The sequence below is a fragment of the Struthio camelus genome, chromosome 13 (assembly GCF_040807025.1).
Source record: "Struthio camelus isolate bStrCam1 chromosome 13, bStrCam1.hap1, whole genome shotgun sequence".
Classification (NCBI taxonomy): Eukaryota; Metazoa; Chordata; class Aves; order Struthioniformes; family Struthionidae; genus Struthio; species Struthio camelus.
In genome coordinates this window covers 398661-416321 of record NC_090954.1, presented here as the reverse complement: position 1 = coordinate 416321, position 17661 = coordinate 398661, and the positions used below count along the sequence as shown (strand labels likewise).

The 17661-nt window shown below is 40.3% G+C and overlaps 1 protein-coding gene across 10 annotated transcripts in view; it reads right to left on the bottom strand.

The window, feature by feature from the left end:
• Positions 1 to 17661, bottom strand: part of JAKMIP2 (janus kinase and microtubule interacting protein 2) — a 78402-nt gene that overhangs the window by 45104 nt on the left and 15637 nt on the right. Inside the window, exon 2 of one of the 10 annotated variants that reach the window (XM_068959554.1) lies at positions 1618 to 1736. The exons of the other annotated variants lie outside the window; for them this stretch is intronic. The gene's annotated coding sequence lies outside the window, so the exon portion shown is untranslated. The remainder of the gene's footprint in view (positions 1 to 1617; positions 1737 to 17661) is intronic. 10 annotated transcript variants of the gene reach the window in all.

Below are 17661 nucleotides of genomic sequence, written 5' to 3'. Positions count from 1 at the left end.
CAACCCAGAATTTTTAGTTCAAATGATCCTCCTTCACTAGAACAGGTTGCTATTTTTTCACCAAGAGGACGCAGTGCCTGTTGTAGCTGCCCAGTCTTGTGACTGAAACAAAACCATATATCTCAAGCTTCAGCAGTTCTTAAAATCCCTGAACTCAAGCCTATGGTTCCTTTTTGCTTTACCAAACTGCATGTGTCCCCTGGCATGAACGGGACATTTCAGTTTATGGGAGATGCCACACAGTTCCTTGCACAAATGCTCAGGCATATCACCTTATTCTACTTTGTATCTACTGCGCCTTCTGTCCCAGAGACTGTTTACCAGCCTAAGGATACGAGAGACTACTTCAGTATTTATGCGCTGGAAGGAGTTCTAGCTACACCAGCACCGACACGGAATGTTAAAGTGTCTCCACAGGCCCAGACAGAGGTCTCCCCTTGAGGAAGAAGATGCATGCAGACACTCCTCATTGTGGCAATATTCACCTTTGAAAGGTCTTTCAGTCAACAGTTCAAGAAAAGCGCAAAGTTTTATTCTGATTTAATATGGACTTTCAGTTTCCTGTTTTTGGAAGAAAAGTTGCTGTATCAGAACCATGCTTAACTCAGGAAAAGAAGTGATTCAGGATGCGAACAGGATTCAGGTCAGAGAAGCAGTGGGCCTTTAAGTTGCCTGACCAGCCACAGGTTTCCTGCATAGCAGGTTGCATTTAATTAACCGGGGAAAAAAAGTGTATGTTTTTGTACAGTTTGGAAGAACTCTAGCAGGTTAGGCGACTCTGTATCATCTGAGACTCAAGGAAGAGTAAAGTATTCAACAGTACTATAAGTACATCTCTTTTGAGTCTGTATCCACATGAATATAGAAACAAATAAGAGAAGTAGCAACTATTTCTGCAGTTGTATCTTGACAAATTATGTGGAAATATGGTACCTCAAGATAAAACCCAAAAAGCCTGTTTTGTTCTGCTTTTTTGTTGCCGGGTAATTGGAATGGCCCCCATTAATTTGTAGTATAGCTACCAGTTCTCTCCACATCTGATTTTTGCAAGCCAAAATGTACAGCGTCATCACACAGCACTCACTGTTCACTTCTTTTAGAAATGGATTTTTGCAACAATTGTAAGGCTTATCTGAATTCAGTAGCTGCAAAATGCAAATGAATTTGTGTTCTTTGCTATCCCAAGGAATGCTCCAACAGTAAATAATGTAATCAAGTAAATAAAGTAATAAAGCAATACTCCCTGTTTTGGTGGAAAGGGGAAAAGGAGCCTGTTTTCTAGCCTACTGTCTCTCTAGTACCCTGATGCTACTCCACCAGCCTTGTTGCTTTCTAATGGTCTAAAATAGGGTAACACAGAAGAGAAACACATAGGAGGAGGCTATTGCATACGCTAATTTTTTTATAACTGGCTCCCTCACAGCATCATTATGCAGAGTTCAATGCTGTAGATGCATTCAAAATAGCTCTTGCCTTTATTTCCACACTTAAATATACTTTGCTGAGATGACAATTCTAAAGCTCCTTCAAAGAAGCCTCCAAAATTACAACTGACCCACTGATGCGAGCCTCTGAGATGTACACAGAGAAACCAACTGCCAACAGCCCAAATATTACCTGGAGCACTATTTACTGGGTAGTTCTCGTGGTTCCTGATGTTGCCTATTTCCAGAAATGGAGCCAGCGCTCAGCCACAGCTCTACTGTTATCAGGCTTCAAACTTCTCTCTGGGAAAACTGTGGGGGAAAAAAAGTCATCAACTAGGGATGGACTAGGGGAGAAAACATCCAAAGGAAAAAATAAAAAAAAGGAATTGAGGCAAAATTTCTGTTACCTGCAAGATGGGCTCCAGGAAACTTTCCTGGCAAGGGAAAATGCTTCAATAGAAACAGAGGACACGAAAGAAATGTTTATGAGCCTAGGTAAGGAACAGTATCACAGAGGGAAAAGAGCTGAAAGAAGACTAATTGGTCCTTCCCATCTTCCAGTGCCATGCTTCTGTGACTATTAAAATAAAGTAATTACCTCCCAGGATGCCAGCTCAGCATTTCAGTTGGCTGGGAATGATATTAGGTCTGGAATACATTAACAGACTGATGTTACAGTAGATACAATATGTATATGAAGCTGCATGCACACACACATTATATATGCATGTACTCCACTGAGCAGAAAGAGCAGACTGCTTCATTTTTATCTCCTCTTCCAGAAGATGTTTTCTACAGTTCATCAGAAAAAACACTATTTACAGACATTTACTCAGCCAGTAATGAACGTGGGAGTCACAGTCTCCAATTCAGAACGAAATCTATCTTTAAAACTTACAATGCTGTAAGTCATTTCATCTCCATTTTTGCTTCCTTATTTAGATTTTCTTCCTAAAAAGCATTCTGTGCTTCTCTATTAAATTCCTTCACTTCTCCAGCTTTCACCTGCTCCAGCACCTTTTTTGAGATCACTGCCCTAAAAGGCTTCTCACAGCACAGGGCCATAAGTATACTTCTGCTCTCATTTGAGCCCTTGGACTTTCTGTCCCTTAAGAAGCCTCCACCTTGGCATCATGGGCAAACAAAGGATCATAGAGTGTCTCTAGGATTCCCTTGCTGTCACTGGAATCTCCCAGCTTCTCTAAAGGCCATTCCTTCCTTTCTCTGTACATACTACTGAAGGGGACTAGCTGACAAAGCCCCACCACCTGGAGGCTTCAAGGGCGGGGAATGAAGATTCACTATAGGAAGCACGGGTTGCATCCAAAAGAGGGTACTCAGGAAAGGAAGTGGCTATACATGATATTTTATAATGCAGGGACAGTTGAAGAACAACAGAAAGCCCTGGGAATACCTTGTGACTCCTCCTCACTGGAAGAATACCCTAAACTTGTGAATATTGATCAAATTCTAAGAATCAGAACCTGGGGGATAAATGCACACCCGTGAATCTGGGACCGTACCATAAACCTGCATTTACAGTACACCATGTTCCGAGTTAAAAAATAGACATATTGCTGCAATCACTGTAAGAAGTATCCTTCTCATTTGTAATTCAAGCACCTTATGTCCAAATATGAGGCTTTAGATAGTCTTTGCCTAGTCAACATTTTTGTTCTCGTTGCTTGCTACGCTCTCCTCCTCAGTCCTCTCTGAATCCCAGTGCCCGTACTATTCCCTTCACCTCTTCCAGTTCTTTTGGAGTCTTCCAGGAACCCTTGAGACCACTAAGCACAGAACTCCAGCACTGACAACGATCACAGCACTGCTTAGCAGCTCATCATGAGCTGAGCAGATGATACTTCAAGGAAAGTAGGAAAGGGCTAGTAGACAAAGCAGAACACTTCTACTCCTGCGCACAAAAAAGTGGAATATGAAGCATGAAATGATTCTCAGTCTCCTGTAAGAAAATACCAGCAACTCAGTGGTTTAGAAATTGAAGATAATTGCAGTTTGGGCTTTTTTAAAAATTTTTTTGGCTGATGATTCCCCTCCGCTTCCTCATCCCAAGCCTACCTGGTTCATTGCTTCTACCAGCACTGTCATGTTTAATATTATCCTGCAGGCTTTTCCAGCAAAGTCCAGCTCTCAGAGATACGCTGCTAATAATAAATAAATAACTTCTGGAGTGCAGTTTGCCTTTTGAAACAACTGATATTCAGTCAAAATATGGAGATTTGTTCCGGAAAGCAAAAGGCATCATTTAATCACTGAAACCTGCATAATAATCTTTTGACTTACAACAAACCGAGAACCAGGAAGTGCCAGAGCCATATAAAAGCATGGCAAACTTAGGCACTCGCTCTCTCTACCTGGCTTGCAAAGAATGAATGTGGTAGAGCTGGAACTAATGTTACCAGAACAGGAGTTCAGAGCTGTGTGCATGTTTCCTGGTGAATGAAAAAAAAAATCTGTAGGACATGAGGATGAAACAGATAACAAGGGTGACAGAATGATTGATGAATGGACAAGGGCGCTTTATCAGTCAGTAGATAGTGCATCCTAAAGGGACTCAATACTCCTCTTGCTAAAACTACTGCTGATTGTCACCTGCCTTTTCAGCACTGTCGCTGAGAAACAGCCAAAGAAAATGTTTCAATTTGCCCAAATATGGAGCTGGGAAACAGGAATACTCCCACGAGCAGTACTGCCCTCATCAGTCCCCTGATGGTTTTGTAAATTGAAACGAGATACAGATAATTTCCCAAATCACAATGCAACAGCAGGGAGGCCCTAAACATCTCTAAAGCTCCCGCACACCTTGGAAGATACCAGATGGCAAGTCTTCCAGTTACAGCACAGCCATCACCCCTTGTCAGGTTATCTAACAGAGGAGATTCTGAACTGGGTACCAGAACTGAACTGCTTCTCAGGTGTCAAGTGCAATTAACTTCAGGTAGAGCATTCTAGCTAGTGAGACTGGCTGCAGCTCTGTTCTGCAATGAAGAACATCCTTTTATACCAGCAATGATCTACTAATGGGAATTACCACACAGAACTACAGTGGTCATGGATCACATAATCCCTTCACCACCTTAGTTTCCACTGAAAGGAAACCTTGCATATGTTGGACGTGAACTACAGCATGCTCCTACTATGTCCCTTGATCTGGAGAGCAGATCAGAGAACCAGACTTCACAGCAAGCCATGGGGCACACCTGTTCTGCAGTGCAAAGGTGGTTTTCACTGCCCAATACCAGGGTTTTAAGAAACATTTTTCCAGTTTTTGCTTTAATAAAAGCATTTGGCAGCTCCCTTTAAATGCCTCCAATAACGTCAAGACACATCTGCACTGGTGTAATATAGAATAATTGCTGTGAAGTCATTGGAGATATGCCAGTTAAACCATAGAAATCAGAGGGGAAGTTTTACCTCCTGCATAGAAATTTTATTCTTAGATGCAACAAGAGATCTACTCAGAAAATTAAGGTAATGCTCAAGAACCAAACCAAAAAGCATAATGGTGATTTTCAGCCAGTTTCTCACATCGCCCAAGTAAAAGTGCTGTGTGGAATCAGTTTTACTGGTGCAAAATCTTGGGCTAGGTGCACAGTACGCAAAAGCAATCCTTACACCACGAAGCTCTTTCACCTCTGTCTGAAAGAAAGATAAACCTCTCTTTCTGAGATCACAGCAAAAGAGGGTTTGGTTAGACCAGTTATAATTAAACCAAGGATTGACGCTGGTTTAAAGTAAAAAAGGAAGAGAGAAGGGATAAGCCTTTTTGATTTGATGAGTCTACTATTTGAATGAGTTTCCCATTGAGTCATGGAGATATGCAACTGTAAAGATACGTAGAGCAGCTCTAAATAGACAGAGTGAGGTTGGTCAAAAATGTATGACAGAAACTTTTTTTTCCATTGGAATTCCCATTTAATTTGACTAAGTGAATATTTTATGCAAAAGTTTTCTTCTTTCCATGGAATTCCTTCCCATCAAAAAAGCTTTCAGATGCCCAGACTGAAATATTCCAGTTTTGAAATAACACTATGATTCTGGAGGAGAACTTGATTTTGGTTGCTTCATGACTGTTTTCCTCTCTGGGATGTCACTCAGGCAGTCTCCACATCCCACGGCAGACCACACCCATGGCACCCTTCACCTCTCACCCAAAAGAAATCACAATGCAACACAGGAAGTAAAATACAAGAAGGAAGCCTTTTGGAAAACACAATTCCCTTAGTGTCCCATGATGCTATTTCAGAATCAAAACATACTTGGTTTGGCAAACAGACAAGCCTATTTGCATTCGTGGGGGGCTTCAACTCACCATAACCCTCAACGCAAAGACTAAAAAACAATCATTAAGGAACACATGTAAAATTAAAGGTAAGAGAATTAGAACTATTATTTACTTGTTTTAAGAAAAAATAGTTCTGGTACTGTCAATTATAGTCTAGGAAGGTGAGATGACATTGGGCCAGGGTTAGTAGCATTTAGTACAATTTGAGTAACTTCTGTAAGTCACTTTTGGCAATCTGTTACTTCTAGATACACCTTAGCCTTTGTTGTTTAAAGTTAATATTTTGTGTTAATGGCAATTAACATAACCAACAGTCACATTCCAGCAACGCAATGAACTTCAGTCCAAACGAAGAAGAGGGGCAATAACCAGCCTTTTTAGCAGATGCGAGTACTAACAGCATAAAGTGATGTACCTTGTTAGCATTAGGATAATTTCAAGTTTAACTTTCTTCCAAACAAGTTTCTTGTACAACACAAAATGGTCTATATTTTTCAAGATTGTACCTAGCGTTATTTTTCGATGATTCTTTGAAAGTGAAGTATTTTCACAGTGCTTTAGATTGGTTCAAGAAAAGTAAAGGAAAATAGTAGATGTAATTAAGATATTTCAAAATAGAACCTCACAAAGTTGTTTAGATTTAAAACCTGATGCTGCTCAAATTAAAGTCAGCAGGGGTCTACTAGCTAGCTAACACAAGGGTGTCATAACTCAATCTGCAAAATACTTTGTCTCATTACTGCTATTGCCCTGTAAAATAAAAACCAAAGAGAAATGAATTAATCGTCTCAACGTAGCAGTCCCAGGAAGGTTTGAGGAGAACTTTCCTCTACCTCCAGCCGCAGGAGCTGTCCACTTGCAGCAGGGATCTGCCTTCTGTCCGTTCTGCCAAGGAAGAAGGCTCAGTGCCCTGCAGAGCAGTGACAAACGCAGCGCTCAGCTGGCCGCTGATTCACAGTCCTGCTGCATCTTTCCTTGGGAATCGCAGAGCACTGCAAGCGTTATGCAGTCCCCCAGAAACCACGAAAGTGTTACGGCTAGTGGCCCTGGAAACTTGCCAAGTTTTGTTTAGAGAGGTTCACGCAGACCTGATCTTTATTTTCATCCTGCTGAACCCTATCCTCTATAAGGAACACATAGCGGAAACTGAAGGACTTTATCTGGTTTTCCCTCAAAATCACGAAGACTATAAAATGGCCTTATGTTGCTCCAAATTGGATCTAGTCCTTTCAGATTGCGAGTCTCTGGATAATTGTAGAGCTGTAATAAATTTCAAAAACAGATGAGCTCCATTTGGCTTCAGGTGTCATAATGAGAGGAATAGTTTGAAAAATATAAACTGGTCAGTGAGTTCAGTGAAATAATTTCAGTTGACTACAGCATTTTTTAGGAAACAGACTGATCCAGTCAAAAAGGAGGTCTCCATTCATTTCAAGTAATTTTGGATCACACAACTTATCCAGTATCATTTAATTAGAATATGTTCAGAATATACAACATAGAAACAATTTGGTAGAACCGGTTGGAGAAGTTTTTCTTTTTTTTAAATAAAATGATTTTTTTCATGGAAAACCATGCAACGGTTTTTTTGGCAACCTTCTCATTCCATGCTGATGATGTCACAATGTCTCACCCAGATCTCATTCATGTGTTTAATTCATTTTTGGTTATTCCACTATGCGTTCTTATTTTCAGTTTGAACACCTTTACCTTATAAAATGAAATATTTCAAAAATAGCAAAATAAAGTGTTTCAAAGGAAAAGCTTTCAGCGTTATCATGCTGTAGTAATTTAGGACTTTTTGTTCCAAAACAGAACAACAACAGATTTTGAAACTGCTGGTATTTTTGGCAGTAGGGGAGTTCCATTTTCTTACCACTCCGCTATTCAGCATTCCAATTAGGATCAACACGTGGCACAGGCAACCAGACTTGGGGGCAGGGGTGCCCAGCTTCCAAAAAAATCACGCAATGATTATCAAGTAAAAAGACAAGCTGCCGTGACAGTCTATGGCCTTGATTTTGCTGCCTTTAATTTTATCCTCTGGCCAGCCTCCTCTATAAGACAAACAGATAGTGGTCTGTGGTTGAATACACTGGCAGGACTTGTACTTGAAGAAGGGCAGTTTTTCAGTGCAGGAGGGGAATATATTATATATTATATCAACAAGGTGTCTGGTCTCATCGAGAGTCTCCTTGTCATGTGCAATTCCAAACATCTTCCTTTAGGCAATATTGCCTGCTCTTTGCATTAGTTTGAGCAAATTTATAAGTGCATGAGAAAGGTATGATTAAGAGTTCATTAGAAGTGTGATTTATGTAGTGCCTGAGGAGGAGGAAGGGAGAGGAAGGATCCAGCCACCCTAAACTGACTTTCGCAGCATCCAGCATAACCAAAGAGGATTACTTTACTGTCTTTCGGAGGTTGCACCTTTTCACCTGTCCAGGTGGGGTACTCTTTGAGAGGGAAGGGCACGGTCCGTTCCCCATCATACTGTTTTTAATGCAGGAAGCTGGAACTTTTTATGAAAGTAATTCCAAGTATTTGCTTTACCAAGTTTCCTCACAGGCCTTTAATGACTGCAGGAAGGAAACAACATTTCATACAAATCCCTAGTATCTTGCAATGCCTCATATTCCCCACAGGGCACTAATCATATTACTGAAGAGCACTGTCCCTGCAGTCGGCTGTGGGAGCTGTGGGAGTGTAGGCAAGTTAGGAAGCTACTTTCACCTGCTGCCCAGCCCTTGCTTCCAAGTCCTGTGCTGAGCACTCTCAATTCCAAAGGAGGGAGCCAGGGAGATGTACTGGTCCTCAGCAGTACGCATCATCAAACCTTAGATTTTAGGTCTGCTGGAGAAGAAACACAGTTCCAGGTCCCTAGATAAATAAATGCCTCTAATTCCCTTGATTTTAGTGTGACTCAGGCTGTGGTTTACAGCCCTCTCTGTCAAGTATACAGCACACAATACTGATGTCATTAGACATATCGAATCAAGGAAACTAAAAACATCATAGCATCCCCAGATTGTGCAAATATGCAACCCTAATAATCATTTCACATTCTGGTAGTACATTTGGTAACGCAACCATTTGGAGATTGCAAGAAGCATCCATCAGATGTCTGCAAGGAAAAAGACCAGTAGAATCATTTACTACAAATGATTGCCAAGCACAGTAGCAGCGGGAGCAGCTCCTGTCAGCTTTGCCCTCTACTGGTATGTGTCAGTAAAGTCGGTAGGAATTATTGCTGGAGCCCTTTGGAGCCACGAAAACATCTGGTTAAGCAAAAGGGCTAAAAAATATTTTATTTATTTATATATATATATATATATACATGTGTATATATATGCACATGCATGCGTATGCACGCACACACACACACACACACACATATATATCTCCATCTTCATCCTGTGGACAGATTTAAATCCACAATGACAGGATTAAGCCCACTCCTAAAGCATAATAAATTCAGTTTGGAATTCACAGGGAAGATTATATTTTGCTCCTCCCACCAAAAAAATCCATCCAGTAAATTCTCAGATAAAAAGCCATGCACATTTTGGTTGAGATGGAGCTTCAATAGAAATAAATTCCCTGTAAAACGTGCCACGCTTCTCCAGAGAAAAAATAATACACTGCTACAGGCTGTGGAGAATTTATCAGCAAGAGATCATGGCTACACTAAAACTTAATTAGAACTGCTGCTGTATGAAAAGGCACATTTGAATCCCAGGCTTCTTTTGACATCCATTCAAGTTTAGCTGCATGATATAAACAGGCAGAGGAAGTTTGTTTGTGTTTGGACTCTCATAGGTCTGGAGCAAATATTAGTCTCATAGCATGACAAGCACTGACTGTGCAGATAACACTGTGCTGCCTCCCTTGGCAGAAGAAGCCATAAAAAACTTAAATGCCTTGAGGAAAGCACACTGTAATCTTTTAACATCAAATGTAAAAAGACAAGTACGACCGGCTGAGCAAATCTACTGAAAGCTTCTTCCTAGTCTCCTTAATCATCTATTTTCCTCCCTTCCTACAAACTTCACCCACTGTTATTACTTTCTTTCTGACTTCCACGTTTTCATTTTTAAATTCCCTTTTTATTTATTTATTTGCTGTTTGCTCTAGCTCTCTTTGCCGTGGCGTTCTAGGTTAACCTTTCTAAGACTCTGGCAATACGCTAGCAAAAGCATAGAGGAAAACCATCTACTCCCACTACCAGGTAACACCGTTATCAGAAGCGGTAAAGGAATATGCTCTAAACTTTGCTCCCAAAGATGAGCTATAGAAAGTCCACTTTTTCTCCCTTTCTTCTTCTAGTTGGGGTCAGGCTATTTCAAAACAATCATCTGTCTTTAGGGAAGGCCTTTGTCACAAGTGTTGAAGCCTCCAAACGGGCTCCTTTCTCTGTTCTGGCTTATAATGAATAAGACAAGTTCCAGAAAACACCTTCCCAGACTCACTGGAAGTGAGTTTTTGTGCTATTAAAGACACAAAAGAAACAGCATGCTCTTTGCAGGGGAAGTTCAGCCGAGTACAGAGAGGCACGAACATGCAGCCGTGGGCATACGTGCTCCTGTTTGCACGTGTGACAAGCAATCCCCTATTTGTACTACGGAAATTGCTTGGGGCCGTGTCAGGAAAACAGCCAAGGCCATCGCTCTCTTACGGAGCTGTAACAGTTCTGACTCTGACTATTCGTAGCAAGAATCTTAGCCATTTTATCCTGGTTTATTGTAATAAAAGTACCCTAAAGGAATCTAGCCAGACCATTTTTGTCTCACAAACTATGGATTTACCTTTTTGCTTGAGTCACATGCAAGATCTGTTTGAAATGGGATGCCCCATTTATGCATGAAAACTGAACCTCACGTAGAGGACAAACATACTACACGTGACAGACATAGCTGGCTGTGGGTGCAAACAGGGTCAAGGTCACCCGCACACAAAGTGATAAGCACAGAAGGAAGTTTTACTCCTATCTCAGTAAACATACTATGTTACGTACCACTGCATATGTGGATAGATATACAGGCCCGTATTTTATACACAATCAAGCATAACATACATCTAATAACATCACCTCAGACTATGCCTTTTGCAGGTGGTAGTTACTTGGTAGTTTCTCTTTGTTTCTGCAAATTTCAAAACGTTGCTGAGAGTCCAAACCTACATCTGCTCAAAAAAGCCTTTGAAACAGCAGTTCCCAACTCTTTCTAGCCCCAAGGCAAGAACCCAGGGCACATAATGCACCGTGCATTACAAAATGTATGTGTGCTCCCATCGCTCTTGTGTATTGCTGTTTTAAAGAGCAAGAGAAACATCTTGTGTACCTGCAAAACCTGGTCTCAGAGAAGTCAAAATCAGAATAATGGGGGAAAATAACAAATTCCATTTTTAATCAATCAGTATAAAGCTAACTTTCTGCTTGCAAATAATTTAAAAAAAAAAAAAAGAAATGAGATTATAACAAATAGACACTTCTGGGACTTAAAAGTCCTCTCTTATCTCAGGTGGAGAACCTGTCACTGTATTTCAGGAATTCCTTGGGTTTCTGAGAAAATCTTTTTTCTTATGAGGAATCAGTTTCAAATAAAAAGTAAAGAGACACCAGGACTAGCAATGCTTCTACCCCCAACTCCTACGGACCGGCCAGCGTTACCCCTGCTTGGTGCCTGTAAGGGAGTTACAGAACATCTGGTTTATGACCGAGGGACACAGGGGAAGATGGGCAGAGAATTTTAAACTGAACCTCAGCATATGCAAAAAGTTTAACTGCTAATCACATATACATAGAAATATATCCATCAAACATGAGCTTTGGTGTTCCATGTTTCCGAAACAAGAAAGCTTACAGTCAGGCGCGCTGCAGTTTTCAGATGTGGCTAAAGGAAAGGCGCTATCTTCAAGCTCATACAAACATATTTCTGTGCATCTGATAGGCCCCTTTTTATTTTCCGTCTCTCTCAACTGCTTGCTCTTGGCCAAACCCTTACATGGGGATTTTCTCAGAGACCATCCACCTCATTATCTTCTTTAATTGACTTTTCAAAATATCGGGCCAGGAGAGCACTAATGAGCTCTGCAGGCTCTTGTGCTGACAGAGCAGCACTTTCTGCTACTGTCACTGGAGCCCAGCTTTCTACTGAGCATGAGAGACAAAGCCAGCAAAGGTTATCCCAGAGATTATGAACAATATAAGACTGCTTGGCAGAGTCCTAAGGGCCTATGGAAATACACAGGGGTCAGGCTCCAAAGATTATTTCCAAGGCATTATTCCTGTATCAAAAATAAATGGTTTTCAAAATAAACAGGTAGTTTTGTCTACATCTTTTGTCATCTCTTAACGCGAGCATGCTGGAATAGGAAGGTTCACAGGCAACAGCGTTACTGCGGCAGAGCCGGTTACAAGCCATCAGCAGAGCTGTGTCAAGTTGATGGTTTGCAGCTGTGCGCGCATACCCCAGGAAGCCTCCACGCACCACAGCCAGATGAGAAATAAGGCCTCAGAGTTCTTAGAAAGATGCAGCAAATTAGAATTGATTTGCATTACATAGGAAGGAGAACAGTGTAAGATTCCAGATCCAAGCTGCACTTAGAATTTAGAGGTCACGGAGCCTGAAGGAAGCCATGTCTAAGTCTGTTCCTCTGGCCGCTTCAGCACTGGAAGCCATTTCTTAGATTTCGGTTTCAGTGCACATGACACACAAGACTATAGCTGTGAGCTCCATCTGAAACCCAGCTGGAATTCTTTATAAAGGTCAAAGAACACAGGTTTTTATAACTATATTTAGCAAGCAGATAGAAATATAAGCATGAATAGTAATTTTTTTTTTTTTTTTTTGGAAAAGCAGTAACATGACGGTTTCCACTGAATTTAGAGACCATTTACAGTCCCTTTAAAACATTATCCATGAAGTATAATCCTTTACAGCCAAGCAAGGTGTCTCATGAGCCTTGTCTAAATTTGACTCACTCTTGAATAATAGTATTGGGCTGTTTGGCCTCCACACACAAAATCAGTACGTCTCAGCACAGGAATAACCTTGACAAAATGATGAACAAATTAAAACACATGCTGCCATACCTTCTGAAGAACAAGGAAACCTGCATTCAAGTCAAAGTTGCAGAGAACACAGTCCGGGCATCTAGCAAAGGCAAAACTAAAACCAAACAACAGCTCATAATAGCCTTTTGCAAGGGCAGGAAAATCAACTGACCCGTGACTCCTTCATCATCTAGACTTCTAACCCACAATAGAAATGGGCCAAAAAAATAGATCAAGAACGCCGCCTCCTGCATATTTTGTGTCCAAATAACTCAGTGGAATTTGGGCCTCTAAGAAAATAGCCCCTTAGGCTCTACAAAAATCCCAGCTGCAATATTTTCCTTTAAAAAAATTATCATTGCTTGGAAAAACAAAAACAAAAACCTTTTTATCATTAGTGCTGGGAAAACAGAAAACATTTAAATTCGCATCCATCAGAGCGCTGCTAGCTCTGATAGGATGTAACAGAGTATAACCTACTCTGTTCAGTTCATATTATGTTTTCCCCTCTGTGCCTGATCTACGGAGAATAGAAGAGAACAGCTCCAAAGCAACCATCTATGGGGATGTAGGACCACATTTATAAAGGTAATTATGTGCCAAAATATTCGCAAGGAGTTCTCCGCAATGCTTAGGCTCTAACTCCCATTTGAAATAGGGAAAATTATCCAAGGGTTTTTAAAAATAGTACATGAAACCTATTGTCATTCTTAATGGCCTAAATAGCTTTAAAATAAATAATCAGACAATGAATCCCTGGGTTTACACTTCAACGGCTCAAGTGTCAAAACTAGACACCTTGGATTCAGTTCCCAGCAAAGATCAAGACAGCAGCAGCAGATTAAGATCACAGTGTTTTGTCTAGTTACTTCGTTTTTCCAGTGCAGCTCTGAGAGGAGTTTTAGCAGCTGATGTCTTAGCAATTACACATCATGGGCTGGATGCTCAAGTGACAAAAGATGCAGTTCTGTGAGAACCTAGTCCCATCTATTTGTAATTCTAAAAAGTCTCTAAGGCTACCAGACTTCCAAAGAAACTGTGCTTTCTAGCTACAGAACAAAGCAAGACAGTGGCCACTAGATCTAAGGCACAAGTGATGCAAGATGTTAATCACAAGGATTTACTTTTATGGTATAATATCTTAAAACCTGCCACAGGGCAAGAAATGAGTGCCTACGTCTTTCTAAAATAGCAAGATTATACCGTAATAAAACCCTGCATTTTTAATCTTTGGCTGTGAATGGCATAAAATAAATTCAGGATGTTAGACAAAACAACATTATCATCCCTGTATTCCTCTTCATCCGATTGCAGCATTTTTTCCACCATTTGTGACTGCGAGCAGAGAGAACATTTGGAGATGGGGCAAAGATCTATTTTATCCATTTTGAGAGGGAAAAAGGATTGAAAGATGAAGACCGGAAAGAAGAGAGTACTGCAGACCGTGCAGCAACAGTGGCGAAGTTTGCAGGAACAACCAGTGCCCTGATGCTAAATGCTATGCAAGCTTTCCTGCATTATTGCTCAATGGACACTCATTTCCCTAGCTATCTGGCTGCACACTCACTTGCATTTTCTTACTTCAGCAACAAAGCACAAACAAAAACATAATCTTCTGTCCTCAAACAGAAATAAAGAGGTCTCCAAATATGTAAGTCTATTTAACTCAACAAAAACCTGCATGCAGCCATAGGAGGAGGGGGAGAGAGGGACTTCACTTTTCTTTGTGTTTTAACCCGAGAGAGAATTTTGATACTGTTCCAGTGAACATGACCAAATCCTCATTCAAAGGTACAGCATTTCTTGTGGCCCTTCTCTCCTCTTTGTTCTCTACAGCATGGCAATGACACCATCAAGGTATTCTGACAGCAGCTTAATACTAAGGGTCATTTTCAAACTGTATACCACATTCCCTGGCATGCTCCAGCTGTGGAGCGCTGTTTGCACAGCCCAGAGCAACTGAAAACCTTGTTTAGCAAGAAAATCAAAATGGAATTGCCACTAACAGTGCAAGGCAAAACAAGCAAGATACACTATCAGTTCTTTTAGTACAGAGGTACAGGTATGACCTGCAGAATTCAGATCTGCAGTCCTGAGCAAACAGTCCAGTTTCAGCAATAATATTTCAGTCCAAATCCAGACCAGAGACCTCATACACCGCCAAATCCTCAGAATTAAGGCTTCCTCAGCTAGATTATACCTAACATAGGGAAAAGACAGAGACAAAATTAAGATGGAGTCTCTGCCCCAATAATCTTAATGACTTGTTCAAAATCATATTGCCAATACCGTGAACAAAGTATTTTCCAAATGGCTGAAAAAACTACCCCTTTGCTAAACCACGACGCTTCTGTCCACAGCATGTATCTGAACAACACGCATAGTCACTTAATCTGTCTTTAATGTATTTCCCAGCAGGCTTCATTACAGAAAAATACACTTTTTTCTGTACATTTATATCAGGAAGAAAAAGATTCTGCTAATTATGCAAGAGCTGCCTTGCAACAAAAGTATCTGACATAGCAAACTCAGAAAAACACTTGTGTAAAACAACTTTGCAGGGAACTACTGAAAAACTGTGGGGCTGAGGAGTTCTCCATTTTCCTTTTCTGTAACAAGGTGTTTTAATCTAGTAGTTATTCACTTATCTGTCAAGCTGCAGTTCAAAAACCTTACCCGAAATATGAAAAAGCACCTTCAGTTAGAGACTGTTTACTAGCATGTCCGTGCAGTGCTAAAATAAAAAAGAACTTTGCCACTGATTGCAATAGAAGCTGAAAGTAGGAGACCAAGTGAATTGATAAAATGCTACTTACAGCTGAGCCTGGGGATTTAGGAAATAATGAAACAGGATTCAACCTACTCTTAGAATCTTAATCAGCCATAGTGCCTTTCATCTTGAAGAACGAATAAATTAACGCACTGATGTTTTTTCTTGCTCTTTGAATGATGCCACACTCATACTGGAATGCTGCGGCAACTGGTGGTAGGCAGGAGGCTGGGAATTCATAGCTGTAGTTTGGCTCTACGCTCTTCAGTAGTGTTAACCAGCATTCAGCTTATTCACAGTTACACATCTTAATTACCTCTCCCAGTAGAGGGCCGCAGAAACATCATTTAGCCTAGTCACAGTTTACATATGAGATTAGGTTCAAATTAAAATGTAATCGAATAGGCCCCTTTGTTATATAGGAATCTTCCTTCTCCAGATGTATACTGAGGATGGTCATAAGTACCCAACTCTCCTGAGTCACCTCTGCGACAGACATCTGTGATCTCCAACTATCATTCATTGCAGACTTGAATGATTGAAGACATATTGTAATCACAGACGCCTATGTCTACTAGATTGCAATGCAAATGAAAATAACTTAGAATAAAGCACACACATTCCTATGCAGAGCATAGGAATTGGAGAGTACAATAAAAAACGTTGACTAGTGGCTTTTTTTGAGGGAGAAGAATATAATTATGCCAGGATTCAAAGTGATGATTTAGGACTGTTATAGCTGGATCTGATAAAACACCTTGTGTTATTGTGAAGATAGAGAACAGACTCAGTAGTCTCCTTTCAAAAGAGAAATTCTTTTTTCCAGATAGGAAAGGAGCTTGGTATCTGAGCTAAGAGGTCTATGAAGTATCTTTGGATTCAAAGCAAAAGTGAAACAACTGCTGCTCTTCTGAAGTTAAAGAGAGCTTCGGCTAAATAAATAACCTAGAATGTAGCCACAGTGACTGGATTTTGCTTTTGAGAAACCCCGCATTGCTGTTTTTGTGTGTGATAACAAACAGCTGATTACAAATACTGTACGTTATGTTTGTGTGACCAAAGGCAGTTCTCAGCTGAAAAATGTCAAAGGAACTCCTTTCCCACAGTGGTCCCAACCTGAATTATTCAGCAAATTCTCATTTGCATTCCAAAGTAGCTAAAAAGACATTTCATACAGTTCATCAAAATAATGAAGATCACTGAAGATTCCTGCATCCTCCAAACTACAACCAATTACTTTCTACATGCAGCACATTACGTGCACGTAATCTAAGCTTTGAAAATCTTTTCCAAGTAGGTTTGCAACCATGCCATAATAAATTAGTTCTGCTGAAATTCAGGCTACACAAACAAGTGATTTCCCACTTTTTTTATAGTCTGGGATAATTTGGCATACTTGCTTACAGCGTTAGAACATTTGGAAGTAGAATGAATTTCACTATTTACTATATATTGTGTAATCTTCTGCATTTCACTAATACATAAATCTTACCCTTATCATACATCCTGCACGGGATGGGCTTGTTCATCCATCGCAATTATTCCTTGCAAATGTATCAAGAAAAAATGACAACCAATCAGGATCATAATTTACATTTACAATAAGTATTTGTTTTAATAAAAGCATGTATGCACACAAAGCATATACTAAAGGATTTTGGCTAATTGCTTCACTCCAGGATTCTGTCTTATGAGGCATATCAGATTGCTTTATGCACTATCATAGTCACTTCTGGAGTGAAACATGGTGCATGCAACACTGATCACATTGCCAAAAAGCAACAGCTCAAAATCTTGCAGAGCAAAATAATAACAATTGTGCTCAGACATAGTTTTAGCACAAGTAGTACTACATCCTCATTGTCCCTTCTTCATCTTCCATTCAAAAGATTTTTATTTTGCTTCTTGGAAATGAAAGACCACATCCAGGTGTCAAAAAAAGAGGACAAGGATGTGCCCCATGTAATTTCATCACCTCCCACAATGCTAAGATGCAACTGCAGTAATAAGATGGGAAAGTTGGACCTGGAGGCAGTGGCTTTTATTTTTGGTTAGCTATAAAAAGATTTCCTGAAGTTTTCATGTTGCCCCAAAAACTCTTTGGCAG